Source organism: Phocoena sinus, chromosome 8 (genome assembly GCF_008692025.1).
Source record: "Phocoena sinus isolate mPhoSin1 chromosome 8, mPhoSin1.pri, whole genome shotgun sequence".
NCBI classification, from domain to species: Eukaryota; Metazoa; Chordata; class Mammalia; order Artiodactyla; family Phocoenidae; genus Phocoena; species Phocoena sinus.
The window spans coordinates 21487190-21510021 of NC_045770.1; positions in this window are offsets into that span (position 1 = coordinate 21487190).

Sequence of the window (22832 nt, forward strand, 5' to 3'; positions counted from 1 at the left end):
GGTCTGAGGTCTTCTGCCAGCCTTCAGTAGGAGTTCTATAGGAGTTGTTCCACGTGTGGATGTATTTCTGGTGTATCCGTGGGGAGGAAGGCGATCTCCGCGTCTTACTCTTCCGCCATCTTCAAGGTCCCCCCCCAGCCCATGGCTTTTAGTTAAGTGACATTCTATGAATTTCACTGTGCAGAATTATATATGTATCTAGAGAATTTCATTTTCTCTCTGAGCATACTTTCCTAGGTGAATGAAGTGTTTCTTAGTTGATGTAAGTGCAGCCACTCCTAACAGAGTTCAGAGATGGTAAAAATGTATGTGATACCGCCAGCACAATTAAAGCAAAAGTCAGTAAGTGTTATCCACCCTGACTCATCCTAACACAACAAGGCTGAAATGATTAGCTTAAGGGAAAGTCCTAAAAAAAGAAAAGAACTTTCAGAAACTCTGAATGAAAATGGCAATTCAGGACTCTCACTGTTTCTAGGACTCTTTCAGCAGCTGCTTTATGGTCTTATCATTTTTGCTCCCTAAGCTCTACTTCTTATCTTGTTACAGCAGGTCTTGGGAGACACTTACTTTCATTCCTTTGACAAGGAAAAGAGACTGGAAAAATCAGAGCTTGCTCACTCTTCCTCTTCCAGAAAGGGCAAAAAGGAAAATGAAGCAACCAGATCTCATATGGTTTTCACTTGTCCATCCAAGCTCCGGATGTTGAGTAGTTGGTGCTTTGGCTCCTATGTGCAGTCCCTCTCAAAAGCAGAGGACAACATAACGCTTAAGAGTCTGGGTTCTGGAGGAGACACACATATGGACTTGACTCCACGACTTGATAGCTGTGTGACCTTGGGTTGATGACTTAAGCCTGTTCAGCTTCAGTGTCCTCATCTACAAAAGGAAGACTTAGTAGTACTTACTTTAAATAAGATCATGTATTTGGAGGAATCAGCCTAGCGATGATAGCTATTTTTATTCTGCTGCTATGTCCTAACAATAACAACCAAACCAAACTGCTCTTCCTTTGTCTGCTCTGCTCCAGCCACAAAAGCCTTCCCTTCTGTCCCCCAACAAGGCAGCCATTCCTGTCTCAGACTATTTAGTCTGACACCCTATTGAAAGGAGAAAGAAACATCAGAATGCAATGTGCATGATGCCTCCTGAGTTGTCACACAGAGGCCCTATGTCATCCATGATTTTTTGGTGTGACTGGTGAGTCTTGCAGGAATAGGGAAACCACAGATCTGGTCCTTGTTGTGTCACTAACTTCTGCCTGAATGTCTCCTCCTGCCGAGGTCTTCATATGGCTGGATCCTTCTCCGCATTCCATCTCAACTGAAGTGTCACCTCCACAGAGGAGCTTTTCCTGACAACCCCAGCTAAGTGCTTCCCTGGCCTAATATTCTCTATGTCATTTCCCTGCCTCATGCACCTCAGAGCAGTTGTCACTATCTGGAATGATCATATCTCCATATGTGTTTATTGTCTGTCTCTCCTCCTGATGGTGTAAACCCCATGAAGAGAGATCCCTTGTCTGTATTATACATGCTGTCTCCTCAGGGCCTGGCACAGAGTGCATAGTCAATAAATGTTTTTGGAATAAATAAATGAACCATAATTCTTGTATATTCCGTGGAGCACAAAGCATCCTCTAGGACCATAGCCTTTGGCACCAGATCTGAGCATATCCACATGTGCAGTGACAGCCAGTCTTCCCTGACTCCAGCCCTCCCTCTCAAACATCTGAGAGGGTCTTATCCCATCCTGGTCACAGCTGCTTAATTTAGGAGGGAAAAATCATGCCCATAGGTTTGCACCTGGAATAATGCAGTGATTAAATGTTTTATCTGAAAAGCATAGAACATGTAGAAGTGGATAAATTAAGATTCAGTTCTGATGAAGGACTACAAAATTAGGAAAAGTGGAACCTTGGAGTGAGTCCCTGTTGTGTCACAAAGCTTTATCATTTATTCAATACATTTTCCCTGAGCGCTCATTACAAATCAGGTCTTATTCTAGATGTTGGGAATATGAGGGTGTATGCCAAAGAAGCCATCCTGGGGCTCACAGCCTTGCTGGAGAGACAGACAAGTAAACAAATCACATTGTCATGTGACTGGTGTTATCAAGGGGTGTGGAAACACAGCAAGGAGAGCAGCTAACTGAATCTGTCAGAGATAATTTCACAGAGGAGGGGTTGGAAAAGTGGTAATATGTCATCTGGTAAAGGCAGCAAACTTGTGAACCTGTTTTTCTTGCCAAATGAATCAGGCAGCATGAGAACATTAAATTATTGGAGGCAATGTGTGCTGGCACACTCCTGCTTCAGCCTTTGCACACGCACACATCCCCCTTTCCTCAGGCTCCAAATGTCCCGCCCACACACTAAACCCTACTTCTGTTGGCTCCCCACCAAGATGTCACTTTCCAAGAGGAACCCCCTCCGCCTCCCGTGTGACAAATACCCTGCTCCTTCTGTGTATTTCCACAACGTTCATTTCTTTCCATCAGACTAACACTTACATGCTCACTCCGTGCCAGGCAGTGTTCAGGGTGCTTTATGTGTTTTAACTCATTCATCTTCTTCACCAACTTATGAGATATTATTACTATACCACTTCACAGATGAGGATACTGAGGTTCAAAGAGGTTAAGTAACTCACCTTAAAAAGTGAAAAAGCCAAGATACAAACCCAGGAATGTAGTTGAAGGGGTCTGCTTTCTTACTTTTTTTTTTTTTTTTGTGGTACGCGGGCCTCCCACTGTTGTGGCCTCTCCCATTGCGGAGCACGGGCTCCGGACGCGCAGACTCAGCGGCCATGGCTCACGGGCCCAGTCGCTCCGCGGCATGTGGGATTATTCCCGGACCGGGGCACGAACCCGTGTCCCCTGCGTCGGCAGGCGGACTCTCAACCACTGCGCCACCAGGGAAGCCCTTTCTTACTTTTCTTTTATCCATGCTGTACCTCCTCTTAAAGAGGTACATATACTCCTATATACAGGTACATATACATATAGGGAGGTACATATACTCCATATAATCCTGCTCTGTCTGTCTCCTGCTCCAGTCTGCAAGCTCCTCAAAGGTGGAGACCATGTCTCACTCAGTTACGCCCCCAGTGCCAAGCCCAGTGTCTATTCAGTGATGCTTACTGAACTTATTTTTAAATGTTGGAATACCACATGGTTTCCACTACTCACAAAGGAGCCACTATCTCTGCCAATATTCTAATGAGTGCTATGAGGGCCTCTCCTCCCAAGTGATGGGTCTGCTACTAAACAGATTTCTCCAGACTTAGTAGCTAACTCAAATCCAGAGCATTGGGACTCCTGGAATACAAAACCTGGAGGAATATCTGGTTGCTTTTTGCTGTAGGTAAGTCTTTGTGAAACCCTGCCAAGTATAACTAAGCTCCAGAATGTTTCTTTTTCATTAAATTTCTTTTCCTAAGATAGTCCTGTACTTCAAATGTTAGCCTCCCACCCCCACCCCGGAATGGGGTTTCGTGTTTGTCTTTTGTTTGTGCTTGTGGTACAATCCAGGGTTTAGAAGTAAATGTGATCCAACATTGTTTTGTATTATTAGCTGCCGTCTGCGCAGTGGCTTCCAGCAGTAATGGTGCAGTGCTTCGCTGCACCCCAGCTGCAGCCTTCTCTCTGCTAGATGTCATGCTTCATTTCACTTAGCTGCCTTCTCTTTGCTGCTTGATCTATTAATTCCTGGCCTCACCGGCAGTTCCCATTATACATCCCCATCTGGATCTAGGCATGCTCAGTGTCTTCAGGGGAACCTTGTGGGGATTAGGCTGGGTAGATGAGATATCTCTTGGTTTTTTACTTTTCTGATATGTCAGAGCTGATCACATTTCAAAGGTACTCTGAAAATTATGGTCAGAACATGGCAAAGGTAACAATAACAATAGTAAAGGAATCCTTCAGTGTTACACAAAGCATTTTTGTCCAGGGGTTTGAGAGAGTCTTCGCTCTTTTTAAAAATCAGCTAAGACTCATTGACCATTATTTAGACATGTAAGAATTTAAAAGGGTACAATGTAAAAAGTGAAATGAGAAGAACTTTAAAGGGTACTGTTGTGAAAATAACAATCAACAGGTACCTATGATCTGGTCTAAAAAGTAAATGGTATGACTTAGGTACTTCTGATTAATTGTATGTCCATAACTGAATTTTATCCCATGGATTATTAATTCTCAAAGAATTAAAGTGAATTCAAGTATCTTAGTTCCCAAACCAGGCATCATTTATTGTTTAACATTTAAAAGTTAATTAATTAATGTTATTTAATCAATCTTTGATACAGTAGGGGCTCTAAGGAGTTAAGAAACGAGCATCACTTCTCACTGGGTGGGCTTGGACACACACAGAATAGAACAACTGCCAAAATCTGTCCTCATTTGGCCCGACTTTGCTCATTTAAGGTGAGCTGACCTACCAGTGCCACGTGGCTAGCACCAAATGAAAAGGAGTCCTGGATACCCCATTCACAACTTGCCTCAAGCTCCTAGCCTTCCCAAGTCTTCATGTGGTCCCTGAACCCTTGCTCTGCTCTAAGCTTTCAGGTCAAATGCCTGAAATATCTTTTCTGGCTGTCAATCTTCCATTCCTCTCAGAAATAGGCAGAGTTTCACTCAGATCCACTCTGGGTGGCCCCACTGTATTTAAAACCCGTCTTGGTCTCTGGGGCCTCACCTGGTCTAGTCCCCTACAAGGGGAATAGACTTACTGACCCCACTTCCAATACCCCTTAGAAGTTGTAATTTTTGTTTGGTGTGCTTAAATCCAAAACAATGTTGTGATTATGAAGTCAGAAGACCAGGAATTTTGAAGAGAAGGAAAGGAAGAAGGTAAAGTCTTCTGTTCATGAATCCATTGACACTGAGGAGTCTTAATAGAAGAGACTTGGGCTGATGCAGAAGATTTGTCACAGAGCATTGATATTCAATCAAAGGAACATTTGAGGTTTTCTAAAGATACATTATTGTAGGGGGAAATGGAAAAAATTCCCTTAGGCATTATCTGTGGTTTGTGAGAGGGAGACTGAGAAGGTGTTAGTGATAGACAGTTTCCTAGCTTTCCATTGGAAGTAAGAAATGCTGCACAGAAACAGCGATTCCAAGCCACAGAACACCTTCATAAAGACGTTCACATGGAATGTGTTTGGGATTTTTTTCCACACAAATGATAAATTGCCAACTCCTCCTGGCCCTAGCTCTTATGGGGCACTATTTTAACACATCCTGCCCTTGAATAGCACTTCCCTGAGTTTTCTGTAGCATTTTTCCACAGATGCTTGATTTGGGCCCCTCACCTCAGGCATTTCTCAGCAGTTCCAGCTCTTTTCAGCAAGGCCATTTAGGTCCCAAGCCTATTTATTTTACAACTAGACATATTCAAATAGGTGGCTTAAGCCGCCTTTACCAAAATGACAGGATTGTTATTTCTCCCAACACCTCTGGCAGTGAGGTTTGGTATATTCTCCATTCCCAGCCCCCTTTGCACTATTTTGATACTCTTCTGCTCTGAGAGAATTAGGCTGATTTCTATTTTCCTATTTGCCCAAACGATTGAGAGAGGCAGTAATGGTCTTTAGTTTCTGGAGCCCTTGAGGAGGTTACACGGTCACTTTTCTTGGTCCAAGTTGTTCCAGTACACCTAGCTTCACTGAGGACAATGACCTATAGTGGATTTTCCTCTGGGATTTTTGCAAATGTTGCCTACCCTGCATATTAGTTCCCTATAGCTACAAACAAATTACCATAAACTTGGTGGTTCAAAACCACAAAAATTTATTGTCTCAAGTTCTGGAGACCAGAAGTCCAAAATCAAGGTGTCAGCAGGATCCAGTCCCTCTGGAAGCTCTGGGGACAAATCTTTCTCACCTCTTCCAGCTTTGGGTGGCTGTTGGCATTCTTTGGCTTTCAATCTTTGCCTACATGCCTCCTCCTTTTTATGTGTTTGTTCTCTTCTGTCTCTTATTAGGACACTTGTCATTGGACTGAGGGCCCACTCAGGTAATCCAGAATGATCTCATCTTGAGATCCTTAACACATTTACATCCACAAATATTCTTTTTCCAAATAGGGTAACATGTAGAGTGCCTGGGTATTAGGACATGGACATATCTGTTCGGGATCACCATTCAACTTAATGCACCCTGTATTCCGACAAAAACTCACTGTGGATAACTGACATTCACCCTCACATGTCCACCATGGTCCTCAAATACCCATTTTAAACACAGTGAAGATCTGGTACTAGGTTTCCAAAGTTTGTTTTGCACACTCATGGAGAAAAGTGCATGTGATCTTTTCAGATGAAGGCAGCTAGGGATGCTGGTGACTCCAAAACTAGGGCAGGGTAGCTAAGAGGTGTCTGTGGTAAGCCCCAGAGTTTCCCTAATGAACCCAAGATTTGGCTAAGGCTAAGGCTTCTCCACAGTCATGTTGGTTTCATCCCAGGCCTCAAGTCAACATTCAGTATTCTTTTCCTTTCCATAACTTCCCCACCATTTAGTTTAAGTTCAAAATGGATCTTTGCAACACTTCTTTCTCAGTAGATTAAAACTTAGTATTGTTGTAGAATACTTGAACAAAATAGATCTTGGTCAGAACCGCTCCCCACTCCCTTTTAGGGCCTCTGCTGACTGTGTGTCATACAGGTTGGTCTTCTATTACTGCAAATCCTTCATAGGTGGATCCTCTGCTTCCTGCACCTCTGGATAGCTGACTCGGAGAAATACATAAAAGATAGTCTTTTCCATCCATTCATCCAACAGGTCTACATGTAGCAGCTCATTTATTAAGTACTTACTACATTGTGAAGGATTAAAAGATGAATCATAACAGCATTAAATCCTGTTCAAAGACATAAAAAGTGCTTTCCTATATACGATCTCATTTGACCCTCAAAACAAACTTTCAAGATTGTCGTTTCACAAACTATGAAACTGGAGGAAAGATTGGAGAAAGGAGTGTCCAATATTCCACACTAGTGAGAGGCAGACCTCAACTCAAAAGTCTCACTCCCTAGCCCTTCCCTGTGCCATGCAAATAATACCTTCCAGACAGATATCTGGTAAGGGAGTTTATCAGTCAGGGTCCCAGTGGAAAACACAACTCATTCTGGATGGTGCATATGAAACTACTTATGAAAGTACTACATACAGAGGTGTGAGTATGTTACAGAAATAAACAAGGGCTGTTGAGACATCCAGGCAGTGGCGACAGAAGTAAGCCATTACTGGTTCTATGGCTGAAGGAGCAAGGGGAGGAAAGAGTGCAGCTGGAATCTGATGAGAGCTGAGGAGTAGAAGAAAGGCAGCTTGACAGAAGCTGTGATCTTGGAAGGAGGCAGCTACTGGCAGAGATATGGTGCTAAACAGGGTGAGGGAAGGAAAGGCCCTCCTCCCCAACCTGATCTTCCTGCTGCTGAGTCCCATTGGCTGACACTAAATGGAAGCTGGCAGACAAAAGAGCCAGCTGACAAAGTGTTTAAGGATCAGCATCCCAGAGCGTGCAACAAGATAGAGAGAGGCAGAGAATGCACCTGGTGGAGGTTGGGGTGGTACAAACAGGAATGAGCTCCGAAAGATAACACACTTCCCGTGAGTAACAGACTCCAGATGAGGAAGAGAACTTACAGCTCACACGTGGATGGGTGAGTTAGTGTGAACCTGGGGCTCAGGCTTCGTGGAGAAGTACTCTGGCTGGGTCTCAAAGAAAAGGTAGGATCTAGAAATACAGAGATAGGAAAGCGGTCATTATCCAGCAGGATGAACAATATGGCAAAGACACACAGACACATGGTGTGTGGGGTGGAAATATATGGAGGTGATGTGAAGTAGGCAAGGAGTAAGAGCCTTGGGGGAATAATTAGCTGTTCTCTTTGGAATATGAATGTAGGAAAGGGGGAATAAGGCTGGAAGGTAGGTTGAGCCCTGGCAGTGAGGAGCCTGAAACGTTCTGTGAAGGAGCTGGACTTTTATTCTGGGGGCAGTGGAGCACCAGTAGCCAGCCTATTAGTCTTGAAAGAGACTAATCCTCTAGAGCAGAAAACAGAGAGTGTACACAACATGGGGGAAGGAGAGTGTTGTTTCATGGAAGAAGTGTCTGCTGAAAGGCTTTTTCCTTTTGCTTAAAGCTAAATGAACCAGGTGACCCCAGGAAGGTCTTTACCATGTCCATTCTCCCATTGCCTAGGGAGGAATCCCTAGAATTAAAAGTCAGGTTCAGGCTCAGTAAAAAAATTTAGTCAACTGGATAGTTCGTTTAGTCTACTGGGGCCAAAATTTAAAGGACAATATTGAAAAAGCAGTAAATTCAATGAGAAACCTATTTACAGTAATAGACATCATGACATCACAGCCCAAACTCCTGAGAGCTCTCTGGTTCCACTGTCAGGGCAGAGGATGGAGCGGTGCTTCTCTTCTCTTGGAGTAAGAGTTTTTGAATTTGTCTGTTGTCTTTTTTTCTTCAGTATTCACTGGTCTAATTTTTTTGGTAGTCATCAATCTCTCTTAAGCCAGAGTGAACCAACCTTCTATTCAGAGATTGTTTATTTGTTTTGTTTTACTTTGGCCTAATAGAAGTTGGAACTTTTACACAGCCATATGGTCCAGATTCCAGGAAGCAAGACTCTCCAGATAATTCTACTAAAGTCCAAACCTCTCTCAATCTGGTTCCAGTTGCTATTCAAATACTAGCAGAATTCCCAAAGGAGGGAAAGTGGATAGATGGTAGAGATTCCTAGGAAAATTGTCTGATTTCCTGGTTAAGTGCTGTGGGGCACATGGAGATGGGTATACACAGTCCCTGTATGCCTAGGGCTCACAGCAGAGTGAAGAGATATATAGATGACCGATAATAGAAAGATAGATAGGTGATAAATAGATAGATAGATAGATAGGTAGATAGATGATAGATAGCTAGAAATGACAGAGAGAGAGATGGTGGAGATAATAGATCAATGATAGATATAGAGAGGTGGATAGATGAGAGAGATAGATGATTGATAAATATATAGATGATAGAGAGAGAGAGGGAGAAAGGGAGAGAGGGGGAGAGAGAGAGAGAGAGAGAGAGAGAGAGAGAGAGAGAGAGAGAGAGAGAGAGAGAGAGATGGGACAGCTAGATACAACATGGGAATGCCTTCCCTTAAACTGATTTTGCTGATGAGTGGCCTTTACAATAAAGCTTTGCTCTCTGCTGTTTCTGATGACAATGGACATGGCTGTTAAATTGGAAAGTGAGAAGTTCACCAAAATGAATGGGTAAATTAACGGCCATGCTTGACTAAGTCCCTATTATATGATTTTCATCATGGAGATTTGGCCTAAGAGTTATAAAAAAAATTTACTGAAAACAGATAGAAGGTAATTCACTACCTATGGATAAGGGGATCTTTCCCACTTTGTGTTCTGGTTAGTGAGGGCAGAATTATAGAACCTTAGATATAAAAATGATAATAATTTAAAGGACCAGAAAACAGAGTTTAATGATTTTCCTTATGAGCTTCTCCTTGGATACTTTTTTAAAAATATCAAAAACAATAATAAAAAGGCTAACTCTTACTTTTTAGGTAGTAGTGTCATTTGCCAGTACAGCCTCAAAACACCCTTTGAAAACACAGACCTGGCTTATGACACTAAAATATGGCTCATTTTTTTCGCAGACTGTACACTCATTAAAAGAAACAAACTCCAATAGAATGAAGAGTGGTCGAGACACCAAGGATTAAGGATCTGTATTCATTAAACCCTCATAAGCTGTTTTTTAGACACACACAAACACACACACACATGCACACACAAAGTCAGACAAGAGAAGATTTAGATTTCTGCCTTTTAGCAACACCCAGCACTTTGATTAACTCCACCTGGAGAAGAGAAAGCTTATGAGGATGCTTAGTCATTCCCAGTGAGACAATACATACAAAATGTAATTTTTGGTTCAAGAGATGAAGTTTCAGTGAATTGTCTGTCATTTGGGCTAAAAAGCATACCAAATGGTAAGAAAAAAAAATCAAAACATTTATCTTTGACTTGGAAATCTTTGGTATGTTTTCTCTGAATAAAATAATATCTACTCTGGGAACTCAGAAAACTCCAAAATAAAATCAAACAGTTAAGGAAGTAAATGGGGCAGAAAGACCGCAAATAAAATATTACGATATATTTAACCATTTGTTTCTTACAGGAACTTTTAAAATTGCAATGGTGATTTCTAAAGAGGAGATAAAGTCAAGAGCAGAATGAGTGAATGAACAAACAAAAACATGGACAAATCAGGGTGAAGAGCACTGAAATAATGACACAAAATTTCAAAATCCATGGACAAATCAGGGTGAAGAGCACTGAAATAATGACACAAAATTTCAACACTGAGAGGAACCTCAGAGATCATCTAGCAAAGGTTTGTAAGTTTTTTAGCTATGGAAACTTTTTTCAAATGAAACATTGCATGAAGGCTCCACATGTACACGGAATTGAACAAAATGGAGCTTCTCTAGTTGAAGCCGGGACCTGAACTGCCACTCAGGTTCTCCTCACCTCTGCAGACAGCAGGGCACCATGATATCCAGTTTGAAAACCACACATCTCATTTCATTCATGTGACATCATGACAGTTAGAGACCAGAGAGGTGAAGTGATGTGTCCAAGATCTACGGTAAGCATGCACCACAGTTAAGACAAGTGTCCAATCCTCCTACTTCCTCACTTTTCTCTCTACTGCACCATCTGTGTCAGTCTGATCATTATTACAAAGTCTATTTAAATTTTCTTGTGGAAATATTTCATCTGTCCCAAATAAATTTTAATCAAGCATTTGTGTGTCTGAATCATAATTTTAAAATGTATCCTTCCTTTGAAGACACACCACCTCTTTACAAGCCTTTCTTGGATATGCAGAACTACCATTTTTTTTTTTTTTTTTTGCGGTACGCGGGCCTCTCACTGCCGCGGCCTCTCCCGTTTTGGAGCACAGGCTCCGGACGCGCAGGCTCAGCGGCCATGGCTCACGGGCCCAGCCGCTCCGCAGCATGTGGGCTCCTCCCGGACCGGGGCACGAACCCGTGTACCCCGCATTGGCAGGCAGACTCTCAACCACTGCGCCACCAGGGAAGCCCCAGAACTACCATTTTAACAAACATGCATGACATGCACGCCTCCTAAATTGTGACAGCATGGGAATAGGAAGTGATCTTTTTGAGGTGGGGCATGTCCCATTGTTTTTTCTCCAGTAAAAGTCACCAGAAAACCCAGGTATAATCTCTAAACCTGGATCTCACTCCCATCAAAGAAGAAAAGCAGTAGAGACAAATCACTTCTACATTCATTCTTTCCCATGTCCCATGACTCTCTTCAAGTTGAGGTGCTCATTAGTGCTGAAATAACCTGCAAGCAGGTGAGCAGCTAGAGAGGTTAAAGATTCTAAATAATTGGCAAGCTAGACAATCAAACCCAGATGATCAAGAATTTAAAAGTGCTTTGAAGAATAATTTGTTGGTCCTCTGCTCTATACTTTTATTTTCTCTAAACATTTATAGAGAGCTCCCTGTAAATGAATTTTCACATCAAACAACCCAAGAAAGATGGGATGAAGGATGGGGGGTAATCATGTTACTATGCGATGGCCCCTACCATTTTAACCATCTGAGTGACAGGAGTGAAGCCTCCACTCAGTGCTAGGAAAGAGGACCCCACTGTGAGTGAAACGCTGGGTCACAGGCATGGTTGCAGACACCGTGGCTTTGCTAGGATTCCCATGTTTTGTTGCAGCCTAAACATGGGCTAGGAAGGGCATGACAAGAGCGCTGCATCAGTCAGGGTTCTCCAGAGAAACAAAACCAATAGGAGATATTTATTTGTTAACTTACCTATTTGTTTGTTTGTTTGTTTTAAGGAATTGGCTCACATAACTGTGGAGGCTGAGAAGTCCCACAATCTGCAGTCCAAAGGCCTGAGAACAAGGAGAGCCAATGGAATAAGTTCCAGTTTGAGTCCCAGTCCAAAGGCAGTAGAAGACGATGTTCCAGCTTGAAGGCTTTCAGACAGAGAGAGTGAATTCTCTCTGGCTCAGCCTTTTGTTCTACTCAGGCCTTCAATGGATTGGATGAGACCCACCCACATTGAGAAGGGCCATCTGATTACTCAGGCTACTGACTCAAATGTTAATCTCATCCAGAAACACTCTGACAGACATACCTCAGAATAACGTTTAACAAAAAATCTAGGCACCCCATGGCCGAGTCAAGTTGACCCATAAAATTAACCATCACAAGGACAGAAGAAGGAAGAAAGTCCTCTGTGGGTATGCTCCTAAAAGCTTATTGCTACAGAAACAAATGGGGTCTAACTCGCTGGGTGTCCACCTTACAGAGCCCATTCTGGAACCTAACACGTCTGCAGATGAAGCTACTCAGATGACTCCCAGACTGTGACTTGAACACTCTTCTTAAATGAAGCTATTGACCATATGGGAAGAAATAGGGTTTTAGAACACTAATACCTATTAAGGATGAAAAAAATATTCTGGAGTATTTTTGTCTTCTTTTGGTTAATAACAAATTCGGGGAGATGGGGAAAGGCAAATTTGGAAACATTTCTGTCTCGTGACAATTTGGCAGGAGACATGGCACGTTGTTGACAGCTTCTTTACTTGGCTTATTAAGAGGACATCAGTTTCAGGCATTCATCTGCAAACAAGGTCCCAGGACATAGAAAATACTCAGAGGCTGATTCTTCTTTAGAACAAACTGATTATTTGATATTAACAGAGATTCAAACTGTTTCTCATAAGAAGCTGCTTCAGAATATAAGAACGTGGAGGAATCTATTCCCCTTCAATATTTGCCAAGCAAATATAAGACAAGAGTATTTTAATGACCATTTTTTAAAAGATTTTTCTGGTTAGTCTAAGTCAGATTTTTAGGCACATGATTTGTCAAAGATCCATAATTCCCTCATTTTGCTAACTTGCTTCAAGCTTTCATAATTTTCCATTGACCTAGAATTTCTCCAGCCCAGAATAGACCTCAGCCCAACAGAGAATCAGTGAAACTGAATGGCAACCGAATTAAAATACTATCCCTTTAATACTGTATTACAATGTATATTTAGACAAAGATCCTCCCTACTTAATAAACATAAGGTTGTTGGCATAACTCATCCCTAAACCACTTGTCAGAAATCTGTGGCAGATCAAATGTACAACACCAAGAGTGAACCCTAATGTAAACTATGGACTCTGGGTGATAATGATGCACAAATGTAGGTTTATCAATTGCATCAAATGTTGTACATTGTATCTGGTGGGGAATGTTGATAATGGTGGAGGCTATGTATGAATGGGGGCAAGGGTTCTAAGGGAAATCCGTGTACCTTCTGCTTAATACTGCTGTGGCTAAAACTTCTCCAAGAATAAAGTCTACTAAAAAAAGAAAGAAAAAGAAATCTGTGGCAGGCAAATTTACCTCAAAACCAGCTTAAATTGACAATATAAAATAAAAACTGTAAATTCAGTTAAATCTCTGGTTTTAAACCTGGTTGTAAGTGAAAAATCAGAATAAAGTTGTCTGAAAGATTATCCTGCCTCTTTTCTCCCTTTTCCTGACCCCACTCATACAGGAAGTGGCATGTTTGGGCTGGATTGGGTGATTGGAGGAACAAATCTGAATTACAAAGTGATATAGGCTTTTGGCAGAAATAAGATGCTGTCAGAATAGATATTCTTAACTTTTTCTGTGGCACTTATATCTTAGCCCACAGTTTGTGATCTGCTTTATAGTTGGCTGTCTGCTCTCTCCTTCCCCCAATCCCCACCCTCTTGTTAAACAAAAGACACTGGGAAGTGTTGGCATCACCCGTGTTACTGTCATCCAGACAGTGCTGGGCTGTGGTGGGAAGAGCCCCAGGTTGGGACTTTAGGGACACTCTGGACACCGTGGGGTGTTTGCAGTCGGCTCCACACGTCACCCCAGCTGCTGGGAGAGCAGGAGGCTGCAGCTTCACACCAAAACCAAAACCCCTTCTCCCCTCCCTCTCACCAAGACTCCCTGGAGGTTCACTTTCTGCCAGTTATTTCTCACTTATTCCACCTGCAACCAACTTGTCTCTATTTCATCACCTCAGATTCATTTACTCAACAAAGATTAATTAAGCGCTGACTCTTCAAGGTGTTCACTCTTCACCCCAGTCTGCCCTTCATCCTCACTTCTCTCTGAAACTAATCTGGACAATGTCATCCGTTTATTGTTAAGCCCACGGTCATGTTTCCAGCACTCTCTCTGCAGCATCTAAGGGTGTTGATCTCTTTGTAGTTCATGAAACGGTCTCATCCTTTGCTCTCCTTAATAATCTTCGCTCCTGGTTTTACTCCTTCTTCTGATGCCTCCTTCTTTGTCTCTTTTTGTTCCTTGTCCATTTTCTGCCTCTTCAATGTTGATATATCCCACGGTTACATTCTTAACCCTCTTCTAGTTTAATTGTACACACTCCTCTGGATTACCTCATGTCTTCTTAAGGCCTCAGCTATCATCTACCATGTAGAAAACTCCGGGGACTAAATTTCCAGCTCAGATCTCTCTTCTGAACTCCAGACATGGTTAGTCAACTGCTTGCACAATACAACCAACTACTCCAGTTACTATAGCTACATAACAAGTCATCCCAGAACTGAGTGGCATAAAACAACCATTGTTTGGGTCAGGAACTCAGGACTCTACAAAGAGTTGTTTCTGCTGCACAATGGCTGGGGACTCAGCTGGGTAGACTTAAAGGTTGAAGGGAGTTAACAGCTGGAGATTGGGATCATCTGGAAGCATCTCCACTCTTATGTCTAGAGGTTGGTGTCTGTGATGATGTCACGAGTCTGTTGGCTGGGGCCTCATCTGAGATTGTCAGCCAGAGTACCTACACATGGCTTGTCCATGTGACCCAGACTTTCTCACAGCATGGTAAGCTCAGGTCCATTGGACTTCTTCCATGGAGCTCAGGACTCCAAAGGCGGAAGTCCCAGCTAACAATGCAGGAGCATTGTTTACCCTTTGTGACCTAGCAACAGAAAGTACTCACTGTCACTTCCATGACTTTATATTGGTTCAAGTGAGGAGATTAGACTCCACCTGGTGATTGGGGAGTGTCAAGGCTGTAGAAGAGCATGTAGGGTAAGAGACATCGTTGCAACCATCCTGGAAAGTACCATGTGTCATGTCACTCCTCTTCACCCTCATCCTCACACGGTACTCTGTCCATGTGGATGTATCATAGAGCGCCTTTGCCTGCCTTCCAGCTCCCCACCGCCACTTGATTTTTTATCTTTCTATTTGTCCTTCCAGCTTCATTTCAGATGCAACTTCAGAGGCAAGTTTTCCCTTAGAAGAGACACAGTGTCCACCGCCTCATCTTGCTTTCCTCCCTGTTGGTCCCCCTCACTCACTCAACAACTGGGTGTGGAGCAGGGACCTTCCAGACTTGAACTCCGAGTCACTTCACCTGAGCTCAAAGCCTGATTCTGCCATTTTGCCGACTGTGTGAATTGGAACAATTTGCTTAACTTCATAAAAGTTTAGTTTCCACATCTAAAAAATGAGGAAAGTATTATATATTACCTTAAGGGCTAAGGATTAAATTGTATGGTACAAGGATATTAGCTCACAGGTGCTTTAGTAAAAGCTAGCTATTAGCATATCCTGAGAACAGCTGTATTGGGTCAAAGATTAATTTAAGAACTGGTGTTATTATGTAAATGTTTCCCTTCTAGTTCTAAAGAGCTACATTGTTTTAAAAAATGCAGCAGCAGGACCTTCCCTGGTGGCACAGTGGTTGAGAGTCCACCTGCCGATGCAGGGGACACCCGCTCATGTCCTAGTCCGGGAAGATCCCACATGCCGCGGAGTGGCTAGGCCCGTGAGCCATGGCCACTGAGCCTGCATGTCCGGAGTCTGTGCTCCGCAATGGGAGAGGCCACAACAGTGAGAGGCCCGCATGCCGCAAAACAAATAATAAAATAAATAAATAAATAAATAATGCAGCAGAAAAAAATATAATCTTCTTGAACTACGTTTAATATATGGGTATCCATTGTCTATATTTCTGTACTTTTTTGTTCTAATGGTTATTATTAATGTACATTCAGCATTTAGACAGCCATTCTTAGGTGCAAATATATAGGATGTTCTGTATTGAGTATAGCTCATTATTTCTCACCAAACATATGCTTTTACCCCTACTAATGTGAGCGAGAACTTGTTTGGTTTTAAAAGACACTGGACCTGGTGTCTCTGTCATGCAGGGTACCTCTCCTGCTTGCACCATCCATCCAAAGGGAGCAGGCAATTCAGCATAATTACTTCCCACACGGGACTTTTCTTTCTCTCCCTGACTTCATTAACCCCTGTGCTTGGTGCTTACCATGCATGGTTTTCGGATTGAATATAGGGTTCCCCGACATTGTCCTTGGGTAGGAAATACGCCCTGCTGAAATATTTGCTGTGAAAGAAACACATTCTTGTGTTGATTTTGAGGTGGTATTTTTGGTTTTGTGTTTTTTTTTGGTTTGTTTCTGTTTTTGTTTGGCTTCTCGAGGTTTTTGATCTAGCCAGGAAGTTACTATTTACACAATTTGTGTGGACGGGTTGTTTGTTTCATACATCACTATGCAGGAAGAGAAGCTTTCAGTGTTGTTTAAATGCCACATAATAAAATGGGCTAAAATTCCAGCATGCCTGTTTGAGCAGGGTACAGGGAATAAACAGGAGCAATTGAGAAGACATTATAGGGGCACAGATATTGGCTGAGTATATGGATGTAGCCATTCAAAGAACAGAATGAGCTCTCTGTATGGGATTATTCAATTTCTGGCTTACACAATCAGCAAACTGTAAGAAAGTTTTAAAAATCAGTGAACAGTTGGATTAAGATATATTCTTCCAAGATTTCATAGGAAACTATCCAGGAAAAAGTACACTACCACAGTTGGTGGACAGTTCCTCCAAGCTGCATTGTCTCGGCTTTAGAGGAGCAAAGCCCTTGCAGATCCATCTCTGAGGATGAAGGTTTTAGTGCCCTCTAGTATGAAGGTGAATAGTGGTACCGCCACAGAGAAAGAAGAGAACCCAGAAAATGACATCTTTTATAGCTGCTTGAATCTTCACCAAAACATAGACAGAGGCTACATAGTAGAATTCTCTGACTCTATTCTTTCATATTCAAAATACAGTCTCCATGCAACTAGAGATTATCATACAAAGTGGAGTAAGTCAGAAAAAGAAAGATAAATACCATATGATATCCCTTATATGTGGAATCTAAAATATGACACAAATGAACTTGTCTATGAAACAGAAACAGAATCACAGACATAGAAAACGTAGAAAAGTCCATGATGCCCTTGGAATGGTCCTGGTGGTACAGACTGAGGGTATATGGATGAGGTGGTCTTGGTGTCAACTATACTTTCACCTCCAGCTAAAGTCCCAACATCTGAAAATCCAGCTCTGGCTTTCCCTCTTCACTTTCTCTGTACACACCCTTCTACCCTAGCCATCCCTATAGCCCTAGACAGCTGGGCTGGCACCTGATATGAGAATAAAAGGAAAGCCTCTGTCTGGTCCAGGGATTTGCTGTGATCAGTGGGTGACAAACACTGTGCGAGGTAAGGATGACTTGAGAACAGAATGTGTACAGCCCATTATCCTCATACCCAGTCTTTATATAGCATCACAATGATAAGTCTGAATGTCCTTAAAATGTAGGTCAAATCGCTTATTCACTCTAAGAATAAATTCTTTTTTTCTAACATATTTATTGGGGTATAATTGCTTTACAATGGTGTGTTAGTTTCTGCTTTATAACAAAGTGAATCAGTTATACATATACATATGTTCCCATATCTCTTCCCTCTTGAGTCTCCCTCCCTCCCACCCTCCCTATCCCACCCCTCCAGGCGGTCACAAAGCACCGAGCTGATCTCCCTGTGCTATGCGGCTGCTTCCCACTAGCCATCTACCTTACGTTTGGTAGTGTATATATGTCCATGCCTCTCTCGCTTTGTCACAGCTCTTGAGTTACAAAGCTCTGTATGATCATCTCCAAGCCAACCTCTCTGACTTCATTTCCTGTGACTGTGTCTTTGCTCTCTCTTCCCCATCCTCCCTGGCCTTTTTTATCTTGCTTGAGCAGGCCAAACTTGTTCCTGTCACACACTCATGAACTGATGATTCCTCTGTCTAGAGCACTGTTCCCAGGTCTTCACATGGCTGCATCCTTCCCCTCATTTACACCAAGGTTGCTCAAGTGTCACCTCTTCAGATAAGATGCCTTAACTATCTCCTAGTCACTACCTATCTAACAACCCTGCTGTATGTTCTCTATAGGATTTACCACTTTCAAAAATTTTCTTCTTTATTTGATTATAGCTTATTCCTCACACACACATATACCCAAACAAGACCATAATCACCCTGAAAGCTGGGCCTTACGATCTTGTTCCCTAAATCTTCAGTGCCTAGATTAGCATCTGTTCATCCAGAAATATTTGTCTAATGTGATTGTGGCCTAGGTCACTGTCCCTGTTGGAGCACAAAGGAGGGTGAAAAGCAACCCAAGAGTCTAAAAATATCCCTATGGAAATCCTCTGTCTGACTTTTATCTGCTTCAATATCTTCCTTTGAAATCAGTTTGCTATATGCTCCTATTCCCTTTGACATGGATAGTTTTTTATTCAGTAAAAAGGATGCCCAGTTTCACCTCTTCTACTCATCATAGTACTAGAATTTCTAGGCAGAGCAATTAGGCAAGGGAAAAATAAATAAAAGGCATGCAAATTGGAAAGGAAGAAACAAAATGACCTCTGTTTGGAGACCACATGATCTTATATGTAGAAAACCCAAAAGATTCCACAAAAATAGCATTATAACTAATAAACAAATTGAGCAAATTGCAAGACACAAAATCAACATACAAAAATAAGTTGCATTTCTATACACTAACAATGAGCAATCCAAAAAGAAAACAGTTCAATTTACAATAGCACAAAAAAGAATAAAATACCTAGGAATACATATAACCAAGGGAGCAAAACAATTGTACACTGAAAACTACAAAATATTGCTGAAAGAAATTAAAGAAGACACAAATAAATGGAAAGACAACCCATGTTCATGTTTTCTCTTTCTGACTTACTTCACTCTGTATGACACTCTATAGGTCCACCCACATCTCTACAAAGGACCCAGTTTCATTACTTTTTATGGCTGAGTAATATTCTATTGTATATATGTACCACACCTTCTTTATCCATTCCTCTGTCGATGGACATTTAAGTTGATTCCATATCCTGGCTGTTCTAAGTAGTGCTGCTGTGAACATTAGGGTGCATATGTTTTCTTGAATTATGGTTTTCTCTGGGTATGTGGCCATTAGTGGGATTGCTGGGTTATATGGTAGCTCTATTTTTGTTTTTTTAAGGAAACTCCATACTGTTTTCCATAGTGGTTGTATCAATTTACATTCCAATCAACAGTGTATGAGGGTTCCCTTTACTCCACATCCTCTCCAGCATTTATTGTTTGTAGATTTTTTGATGATGGCCATCCTAACCGGTGTGAGGTGATACCTCATTGTAGTTTTGATTTTCATTTCTCTAATAATTAGTGATGTTGAGCATCTTTTCATGTGCTTCTTGTCCATCGGTATGTCTTCTTTGGAGAAATGTCTATTTAGGTCTTCTGCCCATTTTGGATTGGGCTGTTTGTTTTGGGGTTTTTTTTTTGATACTGAGTTGTATGAGCTGCTTGTATAGTTTGAAGATTAATCCTTTGTCAGTTGCTTTGTTTGCAAATATTTTCTCCCATTCTGAGGATTATCTTTTCGTCTTATTTATGGTCTCCTTTGCTGTGCAAAAGCTTTTAAGTTTAGTTAGGTCCCACTTGTTTATTTTTGTTTGAATTTCCATTATTCTAGGAGGTGGGTCAAAAAAGATGTTGCTGTGGTTTATGTCAAAGAGTGTCCTGCCTATGTTTTTCTCAAAGAGTTTTATATTGTCTGGTCTTACATTTAGGTCTTTAATCCAGTTTGAGTTTATTTTTGTGTATGGTGGTAGGCAGTGTTCTAATTTAATTCTTTTACATGTAGCTGTCCAGTTTTCCCAGCACCACTTATTGAAGAGGCTGTCTTTTCTCCACTGTATATTTTGCCTCCTTTGTCATAGATTAGGTGACCATAGGTGCACGGGTTTATCTCTGGGCTTTTTATCCTGTTCTATTAATCTATATTTCTGTTTTTGTGCCAGTACCATACTGTCTTGATTACTGTAGCTTTGTAGTATAGTCTGAAGTCAGGGAGCCTGATTCCTCCAGCTTCGTTTTTCCTTCTCAAGATTGCTTTGGCTATTAGGAGTCTTTTGTGTTTCCATACAAATTGTAAAACTTTTTGTTCTAGTTCTGTTTAAAATGCCATTGGTAATTTGATACGGATTGCATTGAATCTGTAGATTGCTTTGGGTATTATAGTCATTTACACAATATTGATTTTTCCAATCCAAGAACATGGTATATCTCTCCATCTGTTTATGTCATCTTTGATTTCTTTCATCAATGTTTTATAGTTTTCTGAGTACAGGTATTTTCCCTCATTAGGTAGGTTTATTCCTAGGTATTTTATTCTTTTTGTTGCAATAGTAAATGGGATTGTTTCTCTTTCTGCCCTTTTGTTGTTAGTATATAGGAATGCAAGAGATTTTTGCATATTAATTTTGTATCTTGCAACTTACCAAATCCACTTATTAGCTCTAGTAGTTTTCTGGTGGCATCTTTAAGATTTTCTATGTATAGTACCATGTCATCTGCAAATAGTGACAGTTTTACTTCTTCTTTTCCAATTTTTATTTGTTTTTTTTCTTTTTCTTCTCTGATTACCATGGTAGGACTTCCAAAACTATGTTGAATAGTAGTGGCAAGAGTGGACACCCTTGTCTTGTTCCTGATCTTAGAGGAAATGCTTTCAGTTTTTCACCATTGAGAATAATGTTTGCTGTGGGTTTGTCATATATGACCTTTATTATGTTGAGGTAGGTACCTTCTATGCCCATTTTCTGGAGCGTTTTTATTATAAATGGGTGTTGAATTTTGTCAAAAGCTCTTTCTGCATCTATTGAGATGATCATATTGTTTTTATTCTTTAATTTATTAATATGTTGTATCACACTGATTGATTTATATATATTGAAGAATCCTTGCATTCCTGGAATAAATCCCACTTGATCATGTTAATCAGGGTGTTTGACACTTTTAATGTGTAGTTGGGTTCTCTTTGCTGGTCCCCCACTATTATTGTGTTACTGTCGATTTCTCCTTTTATGGCTGTTATCATTTTCCTTATGTATTGAGGTGCTCCTATGTTGGGTGCATAGATATTTACAATTGTTATATCTTCTTCTTGGATTAATCCCTTGATCATTATGTAGTGTCCTTCCTTGTCTCTTGTAATAGTCTTTAGTTTAAAGTTTATGTTGTATGATATGAGTATTGTTGCTCCAGCTTTCTTTTGATTCCCATTTACATGGAATATCTTTTTCCATCCTCTCACTTTCAGTCTGTATGCGTCCCTAGGTCTGAAGTGGCTCTCTTGTAGACAGTGTATATACAGGTCTTGTTTTTGTGTCCATTTAGGTAGTCTGTCTTTTGGCTAGAGCATTTAGTTCATTCACATTTAAGGTAGTTATAGATATATATGTTCCTATTACCATTTTCTTAATTGTTTTGGGTTTGTTTTTGTAGGTCTTTTTCTTTTCTTGTGTTTCCCACCTAGAGAGGTTCCTTTAGCATTTGTCATAATGCTGGTTTGATGATGCTAAATTCTCTTAGCTCTTGCTTGTCTGTAAACCTTTTGATTTCTCCATCAAATCTGAATGAGATCCTCACTGGGTAGAGTAATCTTTGTTGTAGGTTTTTCCCCTTTCATCACTTTAAATATGTCCTGCCATCCCCTTCTGGCCTGCAAAGTTTCTGCTGAAAAATCAGCTTATCACCTTATGGGGTTTCCCTTGTAGGTTACTTGTTGCTTTTTCCTTGCTTCTTTTAATATTTTTTCTTTGTATTTAATTTTTATTAGTTTGATTAATATGTGTCTCGACATGTTTCTCCTTGGGTTTATCCTGTATGGAACTCTCTGTGCTTCCTGGACTTGACTATTTCTTTTCCCATGTTAGGGAAATTTTTGACTATAATCACTTCAAGTATTTTCTCAGGCCGTTTCCCTTTCTCCTTTTCTTCTGGGACCCCTATAATTCAAATGTTGCTGCATTTGATGTTGTCCCAGAGGTCTCTGAGACTGTCTTCAATTCTTTTCATTCTTTTCTCTTTATTCTGTTCCTTGGCAGTTATTTCCAACATTCTATCTTCCAGTTCACTTATTTGTTCTTCTGCCTCAGTCATTCTACTGTTGATTCCTTCTTGTGTATTTTCCATTTCAGTTATTGTGTTGTTCATCACAGATTGTTTGTTCTTTAGTTCTTCTAGGTCCTTGTTAATCTTTTCTTGTATTTTCTCCATTATATTTCCTAGATCTTAGATCATCTTTATAATCATTACTCTGAATTCTTTTTCAGATACTTTGCCTATTTCCTCCATTTATTTGGTCTTATGTGATTTTACCTTGCTCCTTTGTTTGCAGTATATTTCTCTGTCATTTCATTTTGTCTAACCTACTGTGTTTATGGTTTTCTTTCCACAGGCTGCAGTGTCATAATTCCTCTTGTTTTTGTTGACCGCCCCCTGATGAATGAGCTTGGTCCAGGGGCTTTTGTGGCCTTCCTGGTGGGGAGGGCCT